We start from the raw sequence: 24,917 nt of genomic DNA on the forward strand, positions 1-24,917 counted from the left end.
TTTTTTTTTTTTTTTTTCCATTTATTTTGTTTTGTGAGTGCAAAATGGGGCTTGTGGTATGAGCTTATTCACAGAGAGAATTTCAGCAGCAGCCTCTATCAGAAAGCTGCCATTACAGCCCATCACAGTTCTTTTCCTATGTGATTTTGTAAACAGGATTTGGTCTTCTTGTGAGCTTCCTTTTCTCAAGTTTACATGCAGAGAGGTTTTTATATTAATCCTGTTCTGTTTTCATTGTGAGGTTACTTTAAAAAGAATGCTCGTAAAGCAAGACAGTCTCTTCAATATGCATGACTTATCTTGCTACTTTAGAAAATATTTTGGAATGGCAGTAGTCAGAGGTAATGAGTCACTGAAATGTAAATTGGATGTATTTTTAATGAAGGTATTTCAAAGCTGCTCTTATGGAACACTGGACGTTTCTGCATGCATTTGAAGCTCTCCTTGGATTTTCTGATTTCTCTGTTAGCTGTGTTTGAAACATGAGGGTAATGTCTTAATGATGAATTAAGCCAAAATAATTGTAGCCATTTAGATGAAGCTTCTTCTTGGAGAAGCTAAAAAAGTCAAAATTTGAGGTTACTTTTTACTCTTCTCTATTAAACTGTGAATTAGCTGCTCTATATCTTTTCAATCCTAGATTTCTCACTTTGTTTTTCGTAAGGTTGGCTTTATAGACAGCCTGCAAGTAGAATGTAATGTGAATTTTTACATGTATGATAGTTTTAGTTTATTCCCTTTTTTCTTCCCTTTTTCATATCTTTATTTTTATCAAAATTTGCAGTGTTTCCCACCTTGTAAGCACAAATACACGTGTGGATCACAGATCTCTTCAGATCTGTTTTGGTACACCTGTTGAGCTCATGTTTGTTTGCTTCTTCTAAAAAACTGTTTATTTTCCTGCTTTACAGATGGAGAACTTAAACTTCTGCTGTTTCTTTATTAAATACAACTGAAGAGCAGGCTTATGGTTTCAGATATTAAACTGTGAATGATTGTGTCAAATGGCAACATTTTTCTTGTTAGGAAAGTGTTTGATGTTTTTAAACTTTATGATTAGTGTTACTCGGTACAGAAAGTCATAAAATCTCATAATAACTAAGGAGATAAAAGAATGAAAGAGTCAGTGAGAAATTGAAGAGGTATTAAGTGCACATTAAATTAATTGTGAATATCTAAAGGGAATGGGCACTTCAAACTTGTGATGTTTAACATTGGGGATTTTTCTCTTCTTCTATCAAGCTTCTGGGTTGATTTGTTTCTTTATGGATCTCTCAAAGAATTTACTGTTACTTTATCTCTTTAAAATACATTTTGAACACCAGTTGCAGCTCCTTTGTCAAGGATAGGAATCAGGTGAAAGAATTGTTTACAAATATGGGCAATGAAGCTCTAGCTAAGAAAATGGGAAAAAAGCAGAATGTTCTCTGAAAGTGTTGCAGTTCTGCAAACTTTTGTGTTGACTTACTGTTCAAGAATGATTGCTTTTCTTGAACAGCTCAGCAAGTGTCCAGTGCTTTTATACTGGTCAGAGAGATAAGACTAACTGCTTCACCTTCCCTTCTATTGTTTTGGTTTTTTTTTTAATAGTGTCTCAAGTTGAAGTTATCTGTATGCAAGTGAAAATCTATCCTTTTTTAAGTTCACTGTGCTAACTTGTAACCACTAAGTAATGTTGTTCAAGTAATACCAATTTTCTCATTTAAAACACAAGAAAAGGAGGTAATTTTCTGTAAGTTTATAGCTCTGAGTTTTTCCTCAGTGGAGACAAGAATGTCTTGTAACATTTGATTTTTAGCTGATATTACCTTAGGCCTCTATAACATATATAATTTCCTCTGTAGCACCAAGTAAAATAGAGGAGTTGTTTTTTTTTGTTGTTGAGGTAAATCGTCGAGGTAAAAGATGTTTAAATATATACTCTGTAGAGCACAAATTGTTCTACAGTGTTTCTGTTGGCCTTTGAGATACACAGCAAGACCACAAGTACTTGATACTGTACATAGTCTGTAGTTTAATTCATGTCTCACGAGACCACAAAGTCTGGTGTTGCTGTCAGTTACCTTCAGTTCCTTTGAGATCAGAGTCTTACAGAATCAGTCCTGATAACTTTTTGTGCACTGTCTCTATACTGCATGCATACAGGGGAGAAAGGAGTAACCGGAGCATGACTACGTGGTCTAGTGTTTGTAGTAACTAAAACCAGCCACCTGAATTTTGCAAAGAGCACTCACTCCTTACTTAAAAGTCATCTTCACTTCATGCACTGCACAGATTAAGAAGTTGTGCATATTTCAGAAAAAAAACATACCTGAACATTTACAACATGCATCTTTAATATTCTTGAAGTCTTGGAATAAGCACAGCTTATGCTGTCAGTGGGTGTTCAACTTTGCTAGTTCCCAGGTGCAGTGGGCATGTATTACACAACTCTAAATGTAAATAGACTGGAGTCATCCCCAAAGAGGACCTATGCAGTGGCGACTGGAAACATATTTGCAAACCAAAATATCTAAGGTATTTCTGACAATAGCAGGCATACCAAATGCTTCTGTCATGCAAAAGCAGTTCTTCTGGTATTCCCTCAATTACTGCTTTGCCTGTCTGTCTCCATCCCTGCTTGTAAATCATACTATGAATGAGATTATCTAGATAGTTACCAATCAAAAGTCTAATTATGAATGGAGCAATCTAGATAGGCACTGACTCAAGAAGCTGTGTAATTTGCAAACACCTACACCTTATTGCAGAGAGCTGTTTCAGCTATCTTGAGAAGACAGAACTAGATACTCCCATATGGTACTGTTGCTCTAAAATGCAGCAGTATGTACCATGAATCTTTATTTGAGAAAATGATGCTTATGCATTCTTATTTGATACCATAATTATTTTTGTTTCAAGATTAAAATAATAAAAAAAAACAACAACAAAAACAAAAAACAAAAAACAACAACTTGAGTCTAAGTTTCTTATTTAGGTGGTATTATTTCCTATGATATTTCTTTAATTTTACCCCCAAAGTCACAACTGCCATATGTGCAATGCCACAACAGGTTCTAGCATTCAGGTCTCCCATTCTATCACAATATGATTCATAAACTATAACCCCTTGAAAAAAAAGCTTTTGGTTCAGCAGGAATGATTCCTTGGCAGGAATCATTCACATGTGACAAATAAATTACAAATGCGGTACTACATTAATCAAGCCTATTTCATTTGCATGAAGGAGAATAAACAGCCATGGCATCTGCAGATCTGTGACTTTAAGGAGTAATGCCAACATTATTAACCTCTGGTGATTAAACATACCGTGATATTTTTCCAAAGGGTATGGTTGCTTCATTCACCATATTTTGACATGTACCCTTGCAGTGGCCTTTCTAAATTCCACCTCAACTTTTATTGGGTAAGACATGCTCTGCCTCCTGCCCAAAGCAGCAGTGTTGAAAAATCAAGAGTTCAAGGAGATCTTGAGCTTAAAGCCTTGGCTTGTCACTTAGCTGACAGGTGACCTGAGTGAGTTACATAATCCTGCTGACGTCAGCTTCCTCTTCTGTGAGATGGGGAAAATAATACCTGTCAGGCTCAGAAACCTTTGGAACAAAACGGTTCTAAAGGGAATTTAACAATTCAGAGTGATTAATCTGATTGACTGTCCCTGGAGGTTCTCAGGACCAGGATGGATGGGGCCCTGGTTCAATCTGGCCTAGTACCAGACCTGGAGGTTGGTGGCCCTGCCTGTGACAGGAGGATAGGAACTTGATGATCCTTGGGGTTCCTTCCAACCTAAGCCATTCTGTGACTCAGTCAAGCTACACGTGCAAGATACTTGTGATTTCACAAATGGATTAAGTTAATGTAGTTGTGGTATTTTATTCTCTGCACTGACCAGAAAATTCAAGCTGTGTCTTTTGAATATAAATGGCAGAATTGGTGTTTGTGTGCATCATATTGTATGTGAGTTGGCGGGTTCTTTTTAGCTGTCTTCCCTCAGTAAGTCATGTACAAAATTTATCTCGTGTTGCGTGGTGTGGTGTGACGGTATAACCACATAAATATGTTTGTACATGTGTATTTATATTGCCATCAGGGAATATTATTTGATATTTGTTGTCCCTTTATTTCTGGCCAAACAAAACTGTCACCTGTTCAACTGGTCTTGTGGAGAGATTGCAAAAAGTAAATTCATGTAAAGATTTTTTTTTATTATTTATTTTTTTATTTTTTGAGGCACGTGAAAATTGAAAATCTTGGAATATTTGCATTTTTGAATCAGAGAGTGCAAATATTTACAGATAAAACCTGTCTTACGTATGTGTTATCTCAGGCAATAACTCTTTGAAGTGAGGAAAGATAACAGAGGATGATGTTTTACTTTATGATTCTCTTTAGAGTAATGAAAAAATGGTGTGAAACAGCTCAATTCAGGGAAGTTCTAGGCAGCAGTCAGGAGAAGCTGTTTTCATTGCCTCTCAAAAGCCAGTCAGAAAAAGAGCTAGTTCTTCATAGGAGTTGATGTATTTGGATTCTTTGTCATCGGAGAGTACGGCTTAGCCTTAACAGTCAAGGCTATGAGAAGAGCAGTGCAGACCTTGTGTGGTGACGGTCTCACTGATTTTGGGTGAAGGCATTGCTCAATCAGATGTGCTGGACAAGACACTGATTATGAATTCAGTTGAACAAAAAATGTGGTCAGATGAAATTAAGCTGTTTTTTCTTATATGTATTATTTGGGAAGACAGTGAATGCCAATGTTGTCAATTTTGTGTGTCCTCTGATGCTGTCATGTTGCCTTTTTAAAAAGAAATTTCTCTCTTATGTCCCAGCTTCTGGAATCATGATGGTTACCTGATAATCTTACTTTGCATTAGAAGGTATATTTATAAATTGTGGAAAAGGACTGGAACAGGAGTTTCAAAGTAAATGATTTAAAAGAATAGCAAGTCATGAGAACTGGAAAATAAGTAAAATTTTTCTGCTTTTATTTTTAAAACCTCTTTGGCCTTCTTTCCTGATATCCTTAGACTGCCTGTAATACAAAGGTTTGCTAGCACCTGCACTAAAACAGCACTCCTTTCTCTCTGATGTGTTGAGCTAAATCACTCATGAAAGACTTTTTTTTACTTTAGCTGTTTATTGTTTTAGCTGCTCACCTTTCTCACGTATACTGCTTTGCCCCTTGCTCAAAAGCATGTGTTTTCAGCTGGTCTTTCCTCATGTAAAACTGTGTACAGTAGTTATTCACCTCATTAAAATTAGCATTGGATCTGAGGAACATTTGTAACTGCTCCTACTACCAGAGCTATAATCAGACTTTTATTCCTATAACAACTGCCCAGCCCCTTTCTTTTGCACAGCCTTTGTAGAGGATGCAGGAGCTATGAGAAAGCAGAATGCTTAGCTAGCTGGTCTGCAAACATTCATCACTCCTCTTGTGTATATTTGCACACATGCATATATATACAGTGATTTCAGGTTTTGATGTAGATGATGGGCAAGATTTCAAGTGTGATTGCATTTTAACTTTTGTGAACTACTGTTTTGTTTTTATATGATGAGTACAATCCAAAATATTCTATGAAAACTGGCTGGCAGATACTGTTGTTGAATGCATGAAAATCTGAAATGCCCCGTTCTGTGGATCTTCTTTCACAGGCTGACTCCTCTGGGTCAGTTATTCTTAGCCTAGTTATTTTCATCTTATGGCATTACAGGTCTAAGATTAGCCTGTTAGGCGTTATCATGCCATCTGAGTTACCTCCTAATATAACTGTACACCGGAATGATTATTTATAGACAGAGCATTCTGTCATTTTTGCTTTATTTCTGGTAGTTTAAATAAAGAAGAGCAACATTCAAGAAAAACCACAGATTCCTTCCTGCTGCCAAAACAACATGATAGCTGCCTGCAAAGGGGCAAGGATATTGTTTCAAATGTGTGCTTGCAGCAGGTCCAACATCCTTTTTATCTCTTGTAGTTGTACTAAAAAGAGATACCTGGGGTAGCGCTCTGGTTCCCTGAGGAGGTAGCAGGGGGCAGGATTGCTGCCCAGCCGTGCAGGGGACAGACTTGTGGCTGGTGATGAGAACAAGGATATCCAGGATCTATTTTTAGGGGCTGGCACTGTCAAGCTCCATGTTCAGCGTGAACATGTCATATATGCACACAGCTCCCTAAAATGGACCCTTCTCATTTTGTTACGTAAAAGCAGTGCCTGCTGTTTAATTAGCCTTCTAAATGCATTTCACAGACATAACAGGAAGCTTTGGCAAAATGACACATTTTTAGCAAATCATTCTTCATGGCTACTTCACAAACATATCTGCTAGAAAACCTTAATCCTAAAGCAGAGTTGTCATTCAGAAACATGGTAAAGCACATTCTCCCCTCAGGAAGTTTGCTGGGATCTTAGTGACTGTAACTAGAAGCAAGTTTTTAGTAACAGTTTGATAAAAAGCAAGACAAATAAGAAAGTGGCAGATTGTCAGCTAGGTGTTGGTGCAGCCTTTGAGTATAGTTGAAGCTGGCCATTTCTAAAACAGTGAAATGTTAATAGATTAATGAACTCCATTTTTTCTTTTTCACCTTTCTCCTCTAAATAAGTGTCATATTTGTCTTTGTGCACATTCTGAATATGATCAGGATCTGCTTCAAAGTGTTTCTGGTGTAAAAAGCATGCAAAGGCAGTAGAAGCCTTTATGTGGTTGAAAGACACAGTGCTAGTTTAACTTTCCTGTTGCATAATAAACAGCTCCTTTAGTTTTGTCAGATTTGCAGTTCTGTACATTACTCTAAAAGTGCTCTGGAATTTTATATAATGTGAGCAGAGCCAACACATCTGCTTTATTAGCTTTGTGTCTCCTGGTTGCAAACTCCTTCCTGCTTCTGGAGTGTACAAATATGACAAGAGCTCCAAGAATTCAAACCCTTCATTGATGACTGTGCTTGAAATGCAGGATGCTCCGTGCTAATGGTAACACATTCCTTCTGGTAATGAAACTGAGTATCATCAGAGAGAGACAGGAGAGAGAAAGGAATGAATTCTTTTAAAATGCCATTTTTATAAATCATGTTTTTACAATCAGAGGTGATTGTTCTCTTTTGTGATCCCTGTGGTTGAAGGTATGTGTGCCACAAGGAGGAATAACAGCTATTCAATTTCTGTGAAATCTGGAATGGAATGAAGAGAAAGCTTAATGTTAATTTAATAATTTCCTCCCATTGTTTTGTTCTTAATCCAAATTTCCTTTTTCTGTCTTGGTGCCCAAGGCCAAAACCCTGTTGGCTTTGCAGAGTAACATTTTGAGGAGGAATAGGGAACACAGACTGCCAGTGCTTAGTCTCCTATGGAGTCTTTCTGATGTTTATTCCTCCTATGCAACTGCAGTAAGATGTGTTAGGGATTGGCTTATACTTACCTGTTCACATCACCCTTCCTTGTGGAGAGCATGAAGTCTTTATTCTGCTCATCCACTTGTTTGATCTGTAAATTGACATGATTACTGAACAACACGTCTTTTTCCCAACCCTTGTCATGTTTTTTTCCTATGGATATGAATGAGATAAAACTCCTGGACTGTTAATTTTTTTATATTCTTTTTATTTGGTTCTGATTTTGAAGTTCTAAAATGCATAAAAGAATTCCTTCATGACGATCTCACCAAGAAATATGAAATAAAACCCCTGTTTTGGGGGGGATTTCATGTTGAGATGAATAGTGACAAAATTAGTATTTTGATGTACATAACAGCGTAGGAAATAGCAAAAAGAAAATTATCAGAGTGTTTATATGAATATATCTACTTTTACATGAAGGTATTTATTAAAAGATGTATCAGAATTCTCATCCAAAAAATCCTTGCACAGCAGTTGCTGAAATCTGTTGGGACCTGAATTCAGGAGAGCATTTTACCCTGGGAATCCAGCAGATGCTCATCAGCCCATGTTGTGCATATGCTCACCAGTGTTCCAGGCTCAGAAGACAGATCTACTCATTCCTACGCACATGTCAAGAAGTTTCCATCCTTTTATTTGCTGTTACTGATTTTCATGCAGGATCTAATTCAGAAGAATGAAGTTTTATTCTTTTGTTTCTTTGAAGAATTGATACTACTATCGATTACCATTGACGGATTTCCATTGGAAACAATAAGTCTTACCTGTGTTTCTTCAAGTTGTATGAGGGAAGGATTGGCATGAGGTAAAGTGATTTGGTAGAAATATCAAAGAGTGTTATAAATGGAGGAATAGTGAGAGATTATACAGGCACTTCCTATATTAAAATGCTTTATGAGGGAGGATGGAGAAAGAATGGAGATGCAAGTGATCCATGTAGGAGGTAGAAATGAGGGAGACTGAAGCACATGCTCTGTCAGTGCAAGTAGTAGGAAAGATATAGGTGAAAGTAGTCACATTTGATAGAAATGAGAGAAGCTGCTGTCAACAAAGGAGAAAAAAAACAAAACCACTAGAAAGAAGACATGGAGAAATAGCATTGTCTTTAGAATCAGCAAAAGCTATTAAAAACAATGTAGGAGTGCTTTACTCTCGCATGTAGTCACACAATAAACTAGTATTCAGGGATTTTCCAAACCATCCTAAAGACTGTTTTTCTGTTTTTTCTGAGAATGAATTAATTGTTTGGGAGAGAGAGAGGTGTGGGACACAGTATATTTATGCACATGCTACAGATTCTGTTCCATCCCACCATCTCTAACTCCTATCCCCCAGTACAGCTCAGCTTTCCTACAGAACCTGCAGAGCAATCTCATCTGTGCTCTGCAATGAATTACCGTTGCCCTGACACCTGCACCATCCTTATTTTTGCCTTTTCTGGTTGCCCTGATTGGCAGCTTTCTCAGCTCTGTGCATATTTTGTGTGGTTTTTTTTTTTGTTTTTTTTTGGGGGGGGGGGTGGTGTTCCCACTCATACCAGTGAGTATATGAAAAATGGGGCAGCTGAAGAATTTACTTGGGAAAGAAGAGAAATTATAGATGGCAACATCAAAGGGCTAAAGGCAAAGAAATAAACAAGGAATGCTAATGTAGATGAATTAAGTAATAATGATGCTGTGAACGAGTAAGGATATAAATACTGGCACAACTAGTTTGTTCAGAAAATAAACGGCCAGAAATGGGAATATTTAGAAAAAATGCCCTTAAGCTAAAGTTCTGAAATCTCATGTAAGAGAGAATGCATCTCTCCTGTCACTATAATATATAAATTTACATCAGATGTTTATATAGATTTATCACTGATCCTACTCCATCTTCCAACTCTAGGATCATTTTAGACTTATGGGTATATTAAAATTTGACAAAAATTTTAGAATGTGTTGAGTTTCATGGGTTAGTTGGAGTGAGCTTGAATGCATGTCTAAGGCCAAGTGCTCTTCCTCACTCTGCACACTTTGCAGCACAAAAGGTGGACTTCTATCTCAAACAGTCTTGCAAGCTGCAAAGGGCTGAAGGCACCAAGAACCTCAGGAGCTGATTCCTAAGACTCGTTTGTGTTATTGCCTCTATGAAATACCGTTGCTGTATTGCTGTAGATTATCCTTGATGTTGGAGGGCCATGGAGGGAGGAAGCAGAACTTCAGCCATACTTCCATGAGAAACTTCTCTTAGCATTTAAAGGACAAGGGCTAACGTTTCACGCCTAATTAACACCTTATAAAACTCCGGTTAACTACATAGCACTTTACCATTGAGTAGAATGCACGTTAATACTGTTCCTGTGAAGCAGCCCGTACTTCTCATCCGCTGGGCAAATTTCGTGTGTTAGAATGAAAAGAAAAAATCTGACAAGTGTGCATTGCTCATAATCAAGAAGAAAATATCTGTGCTGGGTACAGCAACCTGCAGCAAAATGAGATGTTATGGAAGCCATCTGTATCCCAAACCACATCAGCGCCGGTTCAGTGCCATGTAAACAGTTTGCTCCAGCAAAGCTTACATGGTTCTTGGATGCAATTTCTGCTTCATTCTTTCTCTAATCCTCCCTCTGTGGAGAAAATGTTTTGCCAGACATTCTCCTACTGATACCCTGATTCTCTTTTATTTTTGTAACCTAAGAATGCTCCTGTATGCACTTATCCTTCCAAGACAACCTGGAAATCAGTAGAATTCAAGCTATGGGAGGAAAAATTTCTTTCCTGTGAAGCTACTCCCTAGTTGCTACTTACAGAAGCATTTGATACCGGGATCTACGTAAGCCAAAACCATACAATATCTCTAAATCATGCTGGCATGCTGGCAAGCACAGGTCAGAAGGACCTTAGAGTTGTTGCGGTTTTTGCTGGTCATTTCTTACTGAATATAATTTTGAGTTTGATGCACAGTTTGATTCTCATGCCTGTTGCTGTACGGTTTGTAGCCCAGCTGCACTGCATCTTTTGGATCAGAACTCTTCTAAATGATTCTAATCTTCACAGTCACACCTAAGGTATGCAATCTGAAAGCAGATTTTGTTGCTGTTACTGTGAAGGTCTGTGATCTTGAACTGAGGACAGCCACAGATTATTATAGGTGGGACAACAGAGTGTAAACCCAGAAACGTCAGGGATTAATAACATTCAGATAGGAAATAATGTTTTGCATCCAGCTGTCAGAACTTAGTATTAGAAATGATTGTCTAAAATATCAGTAGAGAAAAGAAAACTCAGCTTTCTTGTTAGATAACATTTTCAGACGTTTGAACTTTGTGATTGTAAATGCAATTATTAAAATCATTCCAGAAGACAGTAGTTAGTTTTTGAAAAAGAGAAAGGCTGCATAGATTAATCTTACATTTTTTCACTAAATCTACTTTATTATTATCTAACCCTTACTTGCACTCCCCAGAAGGCCCATAGTTATGCAAATATGCTCGTTTATAATGTGGTTTTCCTCTTTCAGTGCAGATGGATGGATGCTAAAGTAGATATAAATAGTAGTGTTCCATGCAGAAAAGAAAAAAAAACCCACATAGAAGTGCAAATCAGAAGTGCAAATCAGACTTTTTCTTCTTGTGGAAGTCTTTCCAAACTCTTAATCATTTTAAATCCAATTAGCCTTTTCCTGTTTCTGACTTGGCTCTTTTTGAGATAGGATAACCAATTTGGAATATTCCTGATGACAAAGCTTCATTGAGAATTATGAAAACTTACTTTTATTCTAGTTTCTGTATCTCCTGTTTTCAGTTTTGAATCTTGATTTCTATTGACTTCATGTTTCTGCCAAGCTGTCTACAGTGACAACCATCTATTTTGGAGGTTATATTAAGGTTAATAAAATAGTTCTAAGGTATATTCCGCTCATTCCTCCCAACAGAAATTACTGTGCACAGCTGAAAGAATGAACAAACTCTTCTATTTTGCTTCCCAATCGCAACGGTTTATAAGGACCTCTGGCATTCCTCAGAGCCTTCCACGAAATATCCTAAAGAGATTTGTGCCATCTGCAGTTTTAACCTCATCAATCTTTTTTCCATTATTCTTCTTTCCAGACCTCTATTAAAAAGGGCAATTACTGTTACCTCACTGCACTATCAACCTTCTCCTAATTCAAAAAGAGTATTTATTTCCCTTCTGCTTTTTATCTTTGGAACTGTTTCTGATCATTGAGAGAATTCTTGTAACTTCATGCAAAGCCCAGAGAAGCTAACAGAGCACAAACTCCTGTGGCACACCTTATGAAGGACATTTTGAAAGCCCATTTAAGTCTGTGCAACATATCCTTAACTGGTTCCAAGTGTCACAGCCCCACTGAAGATTGGGCCATTTTTTTGATCCCCATTTTGTTAACCCTTTGAAAGAATTTGTTATCCTTTCAAGTCTCAAAATATGCATGCAATTAAAATTCACAGCTCATAACTGCATCCTACACAGTCAGTCTGCATCAGGCTTGATTTGTTCCCTGAATATCTGTGAGATTAAAATTTAAACAAAAATTGACTCTGTTGTTGCTATTAAAAGAGAATATAGTCTCTGAGAGAACATATGGGGAAAGAATATCCCTTTCCCTTTCTTCTTTTGAAATCGTATACATTGCTCTCTTTTGGCTAAAATAATTCTTGCTCTGTTTTGTGAAATTAATCAGTAAGCTCAGACAAAGCATGTGAAATTGTAAATTCAGTGCAACTTGTTTTAAAAATAAGAGATGAAAGCAATTAGAATAGTTTATGCATTTCAATCTGGGCTAATGTGTTCACAATTATAGCGATGTAATATCATATTTAAAAGGAACAAAAGATTTTGGCTTCACCACTCATTTACAATACAGTGTGCAGTTGCAGTCCAAAGAATTTAAAATGAAGAGAAAATATAAAGATTACAATTCTGGTACAAATAGTAGAGGATAAAACATATGAGGAGGGATTAAGGGAGCTATATTTATAGTCTATAACAGGGAGAGCTCGAGGGACATGGGCACAAGCTATAAATAACTTCAAGGTAACAGTATAAATGAAGGAAGGGAATTATTTGTTCTCAAAAGATGGTAAAACATGGAATAATAGCCTGAAGCAAAGAAAAGGAAGTTTAAGTTATGTGTTGCAATATTTTCTAGCTGTAAGAGCTGTTGCTAGCAGAGGCGTAAATAACTAAGGTAGGAGGAGGCTAAAGCAGTACCCAAAGGACCAACTACAGCTATTCGGCTACAGATTAAAATTACTTGTAGATGGAGTTGTGATGGAGATAAAACAAAATTCACAGTGTTATACTTAGTGCTGCAGACATCTTTTTTTAACCTGTTGTATTTTCTAATGCCCTCACCTCAGGGTTCTTCAAAGAAGTGATGCATTTATGTTTGTGTGTATGTAGCAGAGAGATAAATCAACTGGATAAAGGTGAAAAATTGTACAGAGATGTTTGTACCTTTACAAGTGACATAGCACTTTGAGGAGATGAATGACTTTTCAAGTACTAGTGCTTTTCACTCAACATGACAGCAATGTGATAAAATGTTGCTTTATGACAATGCAAATGTTGCAGTATGGAAACAATCTGACAACTGTATTGTTTTCATTTGCCCAGCATGTAATTTATTAGGCAGTGATAGTTTGGAGAGACTTTCTTCTGGCTTTACTTTTTATAAGCAACATCTGTAGTAAATATTGTTCTAGTTAATACTGACCAGATCATGTAAAACTGGCTTGTGTGGCTTTGAGGAGTGTGTGTATATTTAAACAGGGAAAAGAACACAATTAATGCTCATTTCTGCCCAAAATTTCATTAGCTTTGTTCACTTCAGCCTCATCACAACTCTCCACTCAGAGGCTTTTGGACACACCTGAGCCTGAGATTTCTAACCAGTGGTGGATTCAATCCATTGTATAAATAGCTCAGAATATGAGTCTTTAATCTCTCAGCCGTTTGCACCATGCTTAGTTAGTATTTGGTTCTTTTCTGTACCCATTTTTTTCAATATCACTTAGCTTTACACTTTTTCAGCTTTTAAAAATCTCTCTTAGTAAAATAATCAAAAATATTGTATCACGTGGATAATACAGAAAAATGAAAATACAGTAGTGCAGTGGTGGAGGGCAGCAGTGGTAGAAATTTGATTTTATACTTGCCACCTCTTTTTTCATCCCTTCTTGAGTACATTCTCAAAGCCATGTTTCCTCTTCCATCAGATGGCAACTCTGGAGGATATATTTTTCTCAGTCAGTGGGTCCCTTTTGGAACAAGGAGTGCCCCCCAAGGCAGGCAGTTAGGTGATGTGCTGTTGAAATAAACTGAATACCTCTAGCCCTCCCGGGTTTGAGGTAAGGTCTTAGAAGCGTGCTGTTGCAGTTTTGGAAATCAGCAGTAACTGCCTATCATCCCTGGCTGCCTCTTAGAGTAACTTGCCTCATTTCACTCCACTGACTTAAAATCTTAATTCTTGATATCAAAATATTGACTATTTACTGAGTATTGCTAATTTCACTCGGAAGAAACAAGTGCAGTTTGGGAAAGCTCCAGCCTTTAGGAGATTTGACTACTAATCTGAGTTCAAGTTTAACTTATGTAAATTTAATGTTTGCAGCTGTATGCTTGTGTCCTATATAAAGCATAATATTTCTTATTTTCTGCTTCTTCACCTAACTTGCTACAACCTTTTCTTCTGCTTTCTTCTGTCTCTTCTTGGGATGACCCATCTAGAGTATACCAAAGTTTACTAACTCCTGTCCTTTGACTTCTTAGCTTTGGCAGAAAAAGCTGAGGATGTCAAACAACCTAGTGGCTACATTATGGTCTCTGTACACACAGATGGACTCTGTGGAAATGTTCATAATCTGGTTTTGGATTCTTTGGCCTGGAGGATATCATATGTGTAAAATGTATATATGTTAGGTATAAGACCCCTACGCATTAAAAGAAAACAGAAAACCTTGTTGCATGCTGGAAATTCAAATCACCTAAATTTAATTTAAAACATTAAGTGTTAATTTCCCAAGAATAATAAGCTGGTATTTGCATGTTTACTGTGACTTTTTAGATCAAAGAATAAAAAGTTCGTGAAGTTTTCAATAAGTGAAAATGGAGTAAGATTAGATGTCGAGATATTTGGCATGGATAGTGGCACATTTCAGTGCTTAATGGCTGTTATTTTCTGAAAGAGCTGTCCATAAATATTTTCATGTATTTTTCTGCCAAGAGGCATCTGTCTTCCCCTGTAAAAGTCCTTATCACTTTATTTATTCATTTCACCTTCCTGAGTGACAGTATCCTTGTTTCACATTGACCTTTCCCAAAGTTAAAGAAGTGCGAGTCAACTTTTTCTTAATTTTTATTTCTATTGGCATTTTTCCTTCTTCTTTTTCTATTCATGCAAAGCTATGGATTTCATAATAACATCTTTGGGAAGCTAGGACTCTGTCTTGGTGCTATGAAAGCAGTCCTCATGGGATGGATATCAGTAACCCAAAGAAGCTGCACAAACTTTAGAAAACTGTGTAGAATCTGGGGACCAATTCCAACATTTCATGACTTTGTATCTAAATAATGAAAGATGTTGATCAGTTATTCACAGTGATAAGAATAGATATACAACTGGTTCAAAATCTTACAAATTACTGCTTTTCCAGAATTAGTGATCTTAAGTTATGTCTCTTGGCTGTCACTGACTTTAAAAGAAAAGCATAAAAATTAGTATTATTCTTACTTGTTCTAGAAAGAAGAAAATCGTATGAAAATGTTTTTCAGTCTCTCAGAAAATATTTTTTGGTAGAACTGAGGCCTGTTTCAGGGCTGCCATGCCTGATTGAGCTTGAAGCCTGTGATAAACTCCATATTCTCTTTTGGTACTTATGTCTGTACTGCAGCTATTACTGCTTGAGAAGTAAAGAAATTATATAGGCTCTTAGGATATGCTGAGCTCCCTGCTGCTGAAGTTACTTTGCCACAGGTAAGCTGAGAAGTAAATGAAAGCTGTTGTCCCTGTTTTATTACTATGCAGTTATCACGTTATTGGGAAGAGCCCAAGGCTCATTGTGGCTTGAGGGGCCACAATTTTTTTTAGCTTTCTGTTAGTAAATTCTTAATGAGTAAGGTTATGAATAAAGTAGTTCTGCCTAGCTAGTACTGCATGTTTAGAGACCCATAAATTCCTCATCAATCTGAAGTGTTATGTGCTGTATGTGGACCTCACTCCATAATTCTGTTGTATAGAACACCTTTTGTTGACTGATTCTGAAAATGTCAGGTCAAGAAAAGTTCATCTAAAGCTGAAATTTAAAGACTATATGAACAATTTGTAGTAGTTGCATGCTAAGAATGATTACAATTACAATAGTAAAATGATGAAGTCCTGTACTTTCTGCTTTCATAAAAAAAAACATCATAAAATAGTAGTCCTAAGTGATGAAATTTTCTTCCTTAAAAGAGGCTTTATCTCTGCTGCAACTCATAACGGAAAAGCTTTTATTAAAAGATCTGATTTACATGTACTGAGGTCAGTAGCAACTTCCAAAAACTTTGATGTATGTTGTTTTAGATACTGCACTAAAATATACTGATTCTGTAGAAATCTATTTATACCTTGTGGGAGTAATAACATTTAAAATTCATAATAAAGTAATATTGGTCAATTCGTAATAAAAATAAATAAATATAGAATTTTCTGGGTGTCATTGCTGACTTGGTTGGATGTTCATTGTCCTCTTAAACTGACTTTAGTCTTTGAAAAGTCTGTGTAAAAATTATATCCCTTTAACCAGAAACATATTTTGAGGAAGTACATCTGATAGGGAAAGAAATGAGTTTCTACTTTCATGGTTACAAGGAACTTGTAGGTGAATTTATTTGATTATTTAGAAAATAGCAGGACTCAGTTTTATGTGGTGCCTTAAATTGGGTGGACGAGCTGTCTGTCACCTGGAATGATGTTGCCCAAGCTTTTCAACAACCATGGGGAAATGTGATTTAGGACAGCAAGGACAACAACATTACCAGATGCCATGAGTTACATCTGTTAAGTTGTATTTTTAGCAATCTGTTAATAGCAAATAACTGATAAGTCTTCTTTCATCATCAGTAACTCTTTCATTCTTATAGCTGAGGATGTATCAGTGTGTTGTTTTGCTTTGTGAATGAAAGCCAGTCATTTGTACTGGATTAGAACAGAATAGCATTGTAGACATGGTCAAAAATGATGAGGTTGACTTGTAAACAATCTGAGATTTTCATACTAGTGTGACATGCTACTAACATTTATGATTTAGAATGACAGTAAATATTTATGAGACTTTTAAAGGTGTCATTCAGCTGTCTGCTAAAATATGGCTTTCCCTCACTCTCATTATTGTTGGGCAAAACATTTCAACCATTCTTGAGAAAAGGACTGAACAGAAATAAACTATTCTGCCCTTGAAAAGTTCCATCAGTCTTCCCTATTCTACAGTGAGAAATTCTGTTGCTTTCTGTGCCTTAAATCAGGAACTTGGCATATGATATTTGTAGCTGAAAGGCAACTTTGTGCAAATCTATTTTTGTTGGCCAAATTTAAATTGCAGATCAAGTTTTACTGTTGTATTCCTGATAAAATGTCCAAGTATTCTGTCTCCAGTTAGGATGTTGTGTTCTGGTCCTTTTTACTTATCTTTTTGCTTACTCATCACTGGGCAGCTAAAAGCAGCCCGCATCCAAGTGTGGGTACCTGAATGAAGGCAGGAGTCTGGTCTACCCTGAACCCATTCTTTCTCCATCTGTAGATGTGGTAGGGAGTAGATTTTGATAAAGGAGCAGTTGGAAACCAGAAGCATCAGAGAAAGGAGGGGAGAAAAACAAATTGTGAGTGAGGAGGAAATAGCTGGTCAGCCAAGGAGCCAGGGCAAAGTGGGAACAGTGAGACTGACTGAGCAGTGGGAGCAGGAACATTTAGGAAGGAGATAGCAAAGAGTGAATGGAGAACCTGAGAAGGGATAATAGGGCAGGAGGCCAATAGGAATAGGGAGTGCATCACATTTTCTTCCTACTGGTCCTCTGCTTTATCTATGTCCAGAATGAATGAAAGATAAATTCTATAAATTCATTGTTCTGTGCCTGCCCAACTGCAGTGATTATAAAATTCACCCCATTTGTACCCTACTCAGCATGCAGTATTATTGATTTCTTCAGGAGGTCACCTTATGCAACTTTCTTTAAATATTAATATATTCACATGATTACTTTTGTGAAGTGTGTGAGCTGTGTGCTATGGATGGGAACTAGAGCATGGAGCATCAAAAATACCGAATGTCTATGAATTCCTAGTGCCCTCTTTAAACAGATAAGGGCTTGAGGTTTTAGCCCTTACTTTATATGTTATTATTTAAGGCACAACATGGAGACTTAAAATTGTTTTGTGAGTAAAATTCTATTGCTAGAGTCAATTAACATAAAAAATGTTGAAATAATCTTCAAAAAGTCAAACTTCTATGTGAGGCAAAAGATGATTTATCTAAATCCAGGGTGAAGTGAGATTTACTACACTAATAATTAGCTGAACCTTCCGCTCTGCTTCATGAATATGTTAGATATGGTTTCTGGGAGTTGTAACATTTTCTTCCAGCATATCATTTCTTTGAATTTTACTGAAGCCTGATTAGGTAAGACTTGCTAACAATAAGTAGGTGATACAAAACAAGTACATAGGATAATATTGAAATGCTATGTATTCTTTTTGGACTGTCTTCAGTGGCTCTTCTTTGTTTCCAGTTGCTTTTCTGCAACTTGTGAGCCATTATTTTATTGGTTCACTCTTAACAATTTCAGAAAAAATCTAGAAACAAATATTATCCTTCTTTATTAATTAACATGTTTTCCATTGTTTTGCATAAATTTTGGGTATATTCTTGAAACGTTTATTTTACATTTGATGCCATCATTATCTGTAAACAGCGATAAAAGGACTTAAAAACTATAAAAGCTATAAAGATTGCAAAATTGGGAACTAGAGGCATGGCAAAATAAAGCTACTTGTGCAGGAGGTTATAAGTGAAATAGTTATTCTATTCTAGAGAGAACTTAGAGATTGTAAAAAGGAGAGAAATCATTTATTATGGTTTGCCATTTGGGAAGCACTTTGCACTTTCAATAAAATGCCTGTAAATTTACATAATGACCACAGGCTTATTTCAAATCTGGTTCCTAAAGGTAACAGAAACTTGTCCTTTCCAGTGTTTTGGGCAGTGAGCACGGAACTACAGAACTTCAGTATCCCCGTGGCACTTCTCAGTGCCTTATTAAATTAGGACAGCTCTGGAAAGCAGCAGGTTAAGTGTTAAATCTCACCAGCCCAATCCAATAACCTGACAGAGCTGTAAGGAACAAGGTAATTCTGATATGGAATGAGGAAGGGAGGAAATGAGGAAAAAGAAGGTGAAATGTTCTCCTGGGAACCTGTTGGTGAAAACTCCAAACATTAACGAGGAAATTATTTACTGTCAGCTTCTCACCAAGTAATCGGTATGGTTTCGGATGCAAAACTGATTGTGTTCTAAGTCATACCAGGTTCATGTTGCTAACAGCCAGGAAAACTGAACAACTATGGCTCACTACTGGTATCATCACCGCAGTACTGATAGGCAGAAGAATTTATTTTTTTTTTTTAGTTGATTATTTAGCAATTGTTTGCATTTTAAACAGAGAATGTACTGTTTGTACATCTTATTTGGAATCCCTGGCTAATGAAAGTTGAACCCTCTTGATATTTTCCTCTTATAAAGTGTCTTTTCCAGTGAAGGAGTTTAGAGGAGCTCAGAAGGCCTTGATGCTCCTCTGAAACTGACATCTTACTGTTCATCTTTCCCTGAGCTGTGTGGTGAGGTTGGGCTTTAGAGAGGCCAGCACATTGCATGTATATGTGTGAAAGTATTGAGGAGGAGTAAGGATAAAGACAGATGCATTCTAATTTTGTTTCTTTTGAAATACTTCTGCTCTGTGTCCTTGCTTTTTGTTTGGGAAGCAAAAATAGCCAATTTTGCTTTGCCTTCTGTAATTATCTTCTCATGCAGAACATTGAAGCTTTGGTCTTACACATTGCTTACCTGGAGGAAGGAATGTGCCCCTTTGAATAAGCTTGAGTCAGTGGAAACTCAATTAAATGTTTGTTATTGGTAATGCTCGGGCCAGGGACTGCTGATTCCATTTGCTTAGTAGCAGAACTTTATCTGATGTGGTCACTGTTCAGAACTGCTGCACATTCCGAACTAAAATGAGCCATGCAGTGAAGTTACTGGATTAAATTTGCTCCTGCCAATTCTGTGCTCAAGTACTATGATTTTTAACCAAATGTAGTTTTTTTATTAACCAAATATATCATTTGCTGAGATGTGAGTGAGCCTTGGCTCTTTCTTTGTATTTGATCCTTAAAGCATATGCACTGACATAGGAATTCCCATAATAGGAGTGCGATAAGAATGGCTATTGCACATAACAAGCCTGGAACAAATACAATAGGCAAGCACATATCTAAATTAAGTACAGAGATAAGTAATTTTGCAATCTGTGTACTAAATTGCCTTCCTGATACGTGGACTAACTTCTGAAGGATATCTCATAGCTTTACATAGGCCAGCTTCGTTTATGGAGCATGCTACACTTTTAAAGTAGAGTTAACATACTGACATAGATCTTATTTAGCAAGCTGGAGTTGGAACCATTCATGATTTGTGGAATTCCTTCATAACTTTGTACCTGTAGTCATTATATTTAAATTTCTTTCATTTTGTAAACTTCTGATTTGTGTAGTTTAAAAGAAATATTTGAACTGTGAGCACTGATTTGAACTCATAATATGAACTGCAGTGATGATTCCTTATAGTGTCCACAGCTTCTGAGCTCCAAAGGAAGGGGAAGGGAAACTGAGTACAAGAAGCTCAATTTTTCTGTTTTCCCTCTCTTCCATGTTCAGGTGACCTCCTACCAGGGACATAATGTAGTTATTAGTCTAAAGCTTTATGGACAGACAGTACTATGAATTAATAACAACTGCAACAATAGTAATAGTGATAATAATGCATTTCAACTATGTTCCTTCACTCAGTGGTAATAAGCCATAGATATGAAAGCTAGATTGAAAGGAAAAAACCATAGTTGGATTCCCACTGGGAAGTCTTTTTCCAGAATAGTACTTTATTCCTGGAGCACTAAGCAGTTCTCTCGTTAGCATAAGTTTCTTTCTGTGTAGTTTTAATGTATGGTGCAGGGTGGAAAGGGAGCATGAAAAATATCAAAGATAAGAATAGAAAACAAGATTCTGTAGATAGATTACATTATAGGAAGAAAAGGAACAGGTGAAAAATAGCAAAGGGGAAGTGGATAAAGAAAATAATGCAGACTGGATGGAGATAAAGATTAACACTGAGCTCTTGTGATGATCATGAAATTATCAAACGAGCAGGAATGGTATTCCATTGAGTTCCATAAACATATGGGCAACAAAGAGTTAATTAAGTCACAGTCTGGCAATAGAAAATCAAATGTGAGATGACATTTTAGCTGTGAGGCCCACTTTAGGCTGTTGAAAAGTAGTGGAGTACTAACCATGTTCTATTTTTTCCACAGCCTCAAGAAAACCTCATGGCTGCGGTGTCACTGCTAATTTGCTTTTATGTTTCATCACACATTCATTTTCTAAAGCTCATTTTATGTTTTCTTAAAGCTTTTGTTAGATGTCTTTACATTTTAAAGGTAGATAGCCTTGAAGGGTGGTTGCCCCTTCTTTACACTATGGGTATCACAGCTTACAGCATGATTAAGTGCCTTAGAAGAATTAGGAGCAGTCTGCCTCAGCAGAATGAATTCTATAAATTACTGGGATTTTACTGAAACAAATGCCACTAACAGAGCTGAAGAGCTAAATGAAAACACATGGTCTGAGCTTCTCTTACGTAGTTTGAGGGGATATATTTGTTATGTTATGTCTTCTCCTTCATTTAGGTACAAGATTGCTTTTACTTATCCATTTAAAAATGAATGAGAGAGAGAAGGAAGCCTATATTGTTTCTACAAGGACAGCTTATAAACAGATTATCAAAACAAACATTTGTGCCGCTCTTCATTCCATGAATAGAGGGCTATCTGATAGGAGTCAGCGTGGTGCATCTCGTAGAGAACTTGAATTTAATACTGGTGTCAGGCTTTATGTAAGGAGATAGCCTATAAAACTGCAGCCCTGCTTTGCTGTGTCGACATGTCTGGAGCTCAGAATAAAATGGAGTTTCCTGCTCTAGCTATAACTTGGTCTTAAAATAACCTGAAGAAATTATAGTTCTGATTACAGAGAAAGTGAAGGACTTAGAACATTCTCCTAATAAAGCCATAGGATGACACAAGGCTTAGTCATCTGTAGTCTGTCTGTAATAAGCATTTCAGAGAGGGAAACAAGCCTTTGAAATTGGATAATTTGATTTGCAATCAGGTCTAATTATTTTAAGAACATAGAAAATCTTTGTTTTTCTGGCAAAAATAATCATCTGGAATCCAATTAGAGGAGCACAAACTATTTTAAATATAATGGATGCCACACAGCATCCGTAGGAAAACTGATGTCTCGAGGGAGAGAGCTATGTTTGAAATAAACTCCACCTCTCATTTTTCTTATTGCCATTTCTGAGAAAAAACAGTTGTACTCAGAAATTACATTACCATAAAGGATAAATAAAATGTTTGTGACTGAAAGTATATCCTAAACCAATCTCTGACAGTAATTTAAAAATCCTAGAGAAGTCTTTCTATCATCTTCTGAATATTGTGGAACTATACTGTAGCAGAAAACTCAAGAGAGTAAATAACACCAGAAAAAAAACATGGCCATCCTTGTAAAAAATGCAGAGAGCAGCACCAATGAATTGAAAAGAGCTGTATAATGCATATAGTGTAACTAATGTTATCTCAAGATCCTTTGTCTCTTCTCTGCAGTTTCTTTTCGCATGATAGAATTTTGGTAATCTTTTTTTCACTTTATTAGTAGTATTTAAAGGCTCTGTCTTTGAGCATATTGACCTTATATATGAGCATAAAAAATATGGAGAAAGTAGCTAATGAAGTGATCAACTGATACTCCTCTTCTAGATTGACTATGGGAGAATGCCAGTGCTACTTTGTGCCCGTGTAAGAATCAGATTGTATTCAGTGTAAGCCTGAAGATTGTTGCCTATATAGTTTTTCTGGAGAGGAGCCAAAGGCATACTATATTATTTACATAGTGAATAAGCTTTCCTTATTTGCTCCACTAAATATGGGTAATTACCAGTCTCTTCAGTCTATTCTCTATAAATGACACAGATGTCCAGACAACATATTTATAATTTCACCCCATCTGTGCTAATTTTTCTATAAATGTCCTTTTAGTGCAGTAATCATCCTGTTTATCAACAGTATTCTCAGTGTTGAGCAACATATGAAGATGTGTCTCATATTCAGCCCTCATTAAAACAAAACATTTCCACCCCCGAACCTGGTGTCAAGGCCCTGTGGAAATAGTCAGGAGCATCTTGGTAGTTTTTGCTCCAGCTTCTTCTGGGGTCTGCTTTCCTCAGCCCAGGATGCCTAAGGCTAGTACTGGTGCTGCAGGGTGATAGGCAACAACAAATCCCTCCAGCTTCAAGGCGTTACACAGCTACTTGTATCTGGCTATCCAGAAAGAAAAAAACTCTCAGAAATAGATGCGTATTTCTTCTGAAATAAGAGCTTTGCTTTAGAACGCCTCTGCTCTACATGCTGTTGGATGGAGCAAGATGACCTAGTAGAGTGTTGTTTGTGCTTTGTTTGTTTGTTTGTTTGTTTGTTTGAAGTCCTCACATTGTGACCCAGCTTTGCATGACACCAATAGGAAAAGAGCATAGTGTATGGGAAACACTCTGCGGTCATTCATTTGCACTGTGCTGTAGGTGGTTGGATTTCCCCTCATCTCTCAAAAATGTCAGCTCACACCTGCAGAGGCAAGCTCGTATTGGAATAGATTTGGTACTTTTTGAGGCTTGCTTACATAACATGGATCACAATTGTTAACCTTTCTCAGACTCACCAATAAAGATGCTGTATATTCTATAATTCTTAGGAAATTTCTTAGGAAATTAATTAATAGAAATTTAGAGAAAATGTATTTATAAATGAAAAAAACTTGGTCATGTATAATTCTCCGCCCCACTCCGCTCCCCCTCTCACCCTCCCCCCCCCCCCCAAAAAAAAAAAAAAATTACTGAAAGCCACTGCTGCATTTTACAGTTTAATGACCTGGAAAAAAACTATTTCCAGAAACACGGCCATATTAAATGATAGGAGAAAAAGTAAATAATCCATAATAATAAAAAGCTAGGTATTCACAGTGCAAATGTAAACCCCAAACCTTTTCTGTTAAATTAGCAAAAGCAATTGAGAAGATGGGGTCAAGACCTCCAAGCTCAGTATTATTTAGGAGAAAAATATTACAGCCCTGGAAATTCTAAATAGGGTAGAGTTTAAAATAGAAACAGTTTTATCAAAATCACAGGCTTCTGAATGTCCTCTTGCTTAAAAATGCATTGTAGGACTTGAAAGCAGTACTGAAACACACTTTTCAAGAAAAATAGCATCAAGTGTTTTAAGGTAAATTGCATCTGTTTCTGCAGCTTTTTAAGTTATTGGATCAATTATGTATGAAGTACATTCACTGGCACTTTCCTTAGAAGAGAGTAAACTGTATTTGATAGTGTTGTTTGGGCTGGTAAATGTTGTCTACACATAAATGAAGAAGGAAATAAACTGCTGCCATTTTTCCAGTTTTGCAATTAATACTGTGCTTCATGTTTCCAGTGTAATCTGAGCTTTCACAAAAGAGTTGTAATTACACCAACTTGTGATTGTCCCCATGGAAATGGAAGATTGTAAGAATTTCTTTTCTATATGTAGGCATGTAGCATGTAGGTATGTGTTTTCTGTATTCTCCTTGGGTATGTGCATGCTGGTTTTTACATGCCAGTAAGATCTGTGGCTTCTGCTCTGTGTGAACGCTAGAATTGTAAAATATTGCTGGAAGGGTAAAGCTGCTTCTTCCTATTGTATATAAAAAAATCCTTTCTATCAGAAAGTTTTGGCCCATAACAGGGTCAGAGGAAATTAAAGTAGCCTTTCATTCTGTGCTAAAGGAACTTCCTCTGAAGTTTCAGTCTACCAGACTAGCACACTATATTCAGCAGCAGGGATGCCTTCAATTAACTGTATCAGTTCTATTTGTAGTACAAAGGATATGAACGGCCTACATAGCTTAAAAGAAAGGAGGCTAAACAGAACTTAAAGAGATATTCGGCATATACCATGCTGAAAGGAAAGCAATAGAATCTCTACCAGTCAGCAGTTTAAGATCATAACTAATGCAGAGGATTGGACTAAATTTATACAGGTGTGCTGTCTAGTCAATAAGGCATCCAGGAAGAATTTCTGTAGGACAGGTTGCTTAGAATGTAAAACAATGCTGAGAATGGTGAAAG

The 24,917-nt window shown here is 36.7% G+C and overlaps 1 protein-coding gene across 10 annotated transcripts in view; it reads left to right on the top strand.

Moving 5' to 3' along the window:
- Nucleotides 1-24,917, top strand: part of HDAC9 (histone deacetylase 9) — a 440,323-nt gene that overhangs the window by 165,615 nt on the left and 249,791 nt on the right. The gene's annotated exons all lie outside the window — the stretch shown is intronic.

Source organism: Meleagris gallopavo, chromosome 6, assembly GCF_000146605.3.
Source record: "Meleagris gallopavo isolate NT-WF06-2002-E0010 breed Aviagen turkey brand Nicholas breeding stock chromosome 6, Turkey_5.1, whole genome shotgun sequence".
Taxonomy (NCBI): domain Eukaryota; kingdom Metazoa; phylum Chordata; class Aves; order Galliformes; family Phasianidae; genus Meleagris; species Meleagris gallopavo.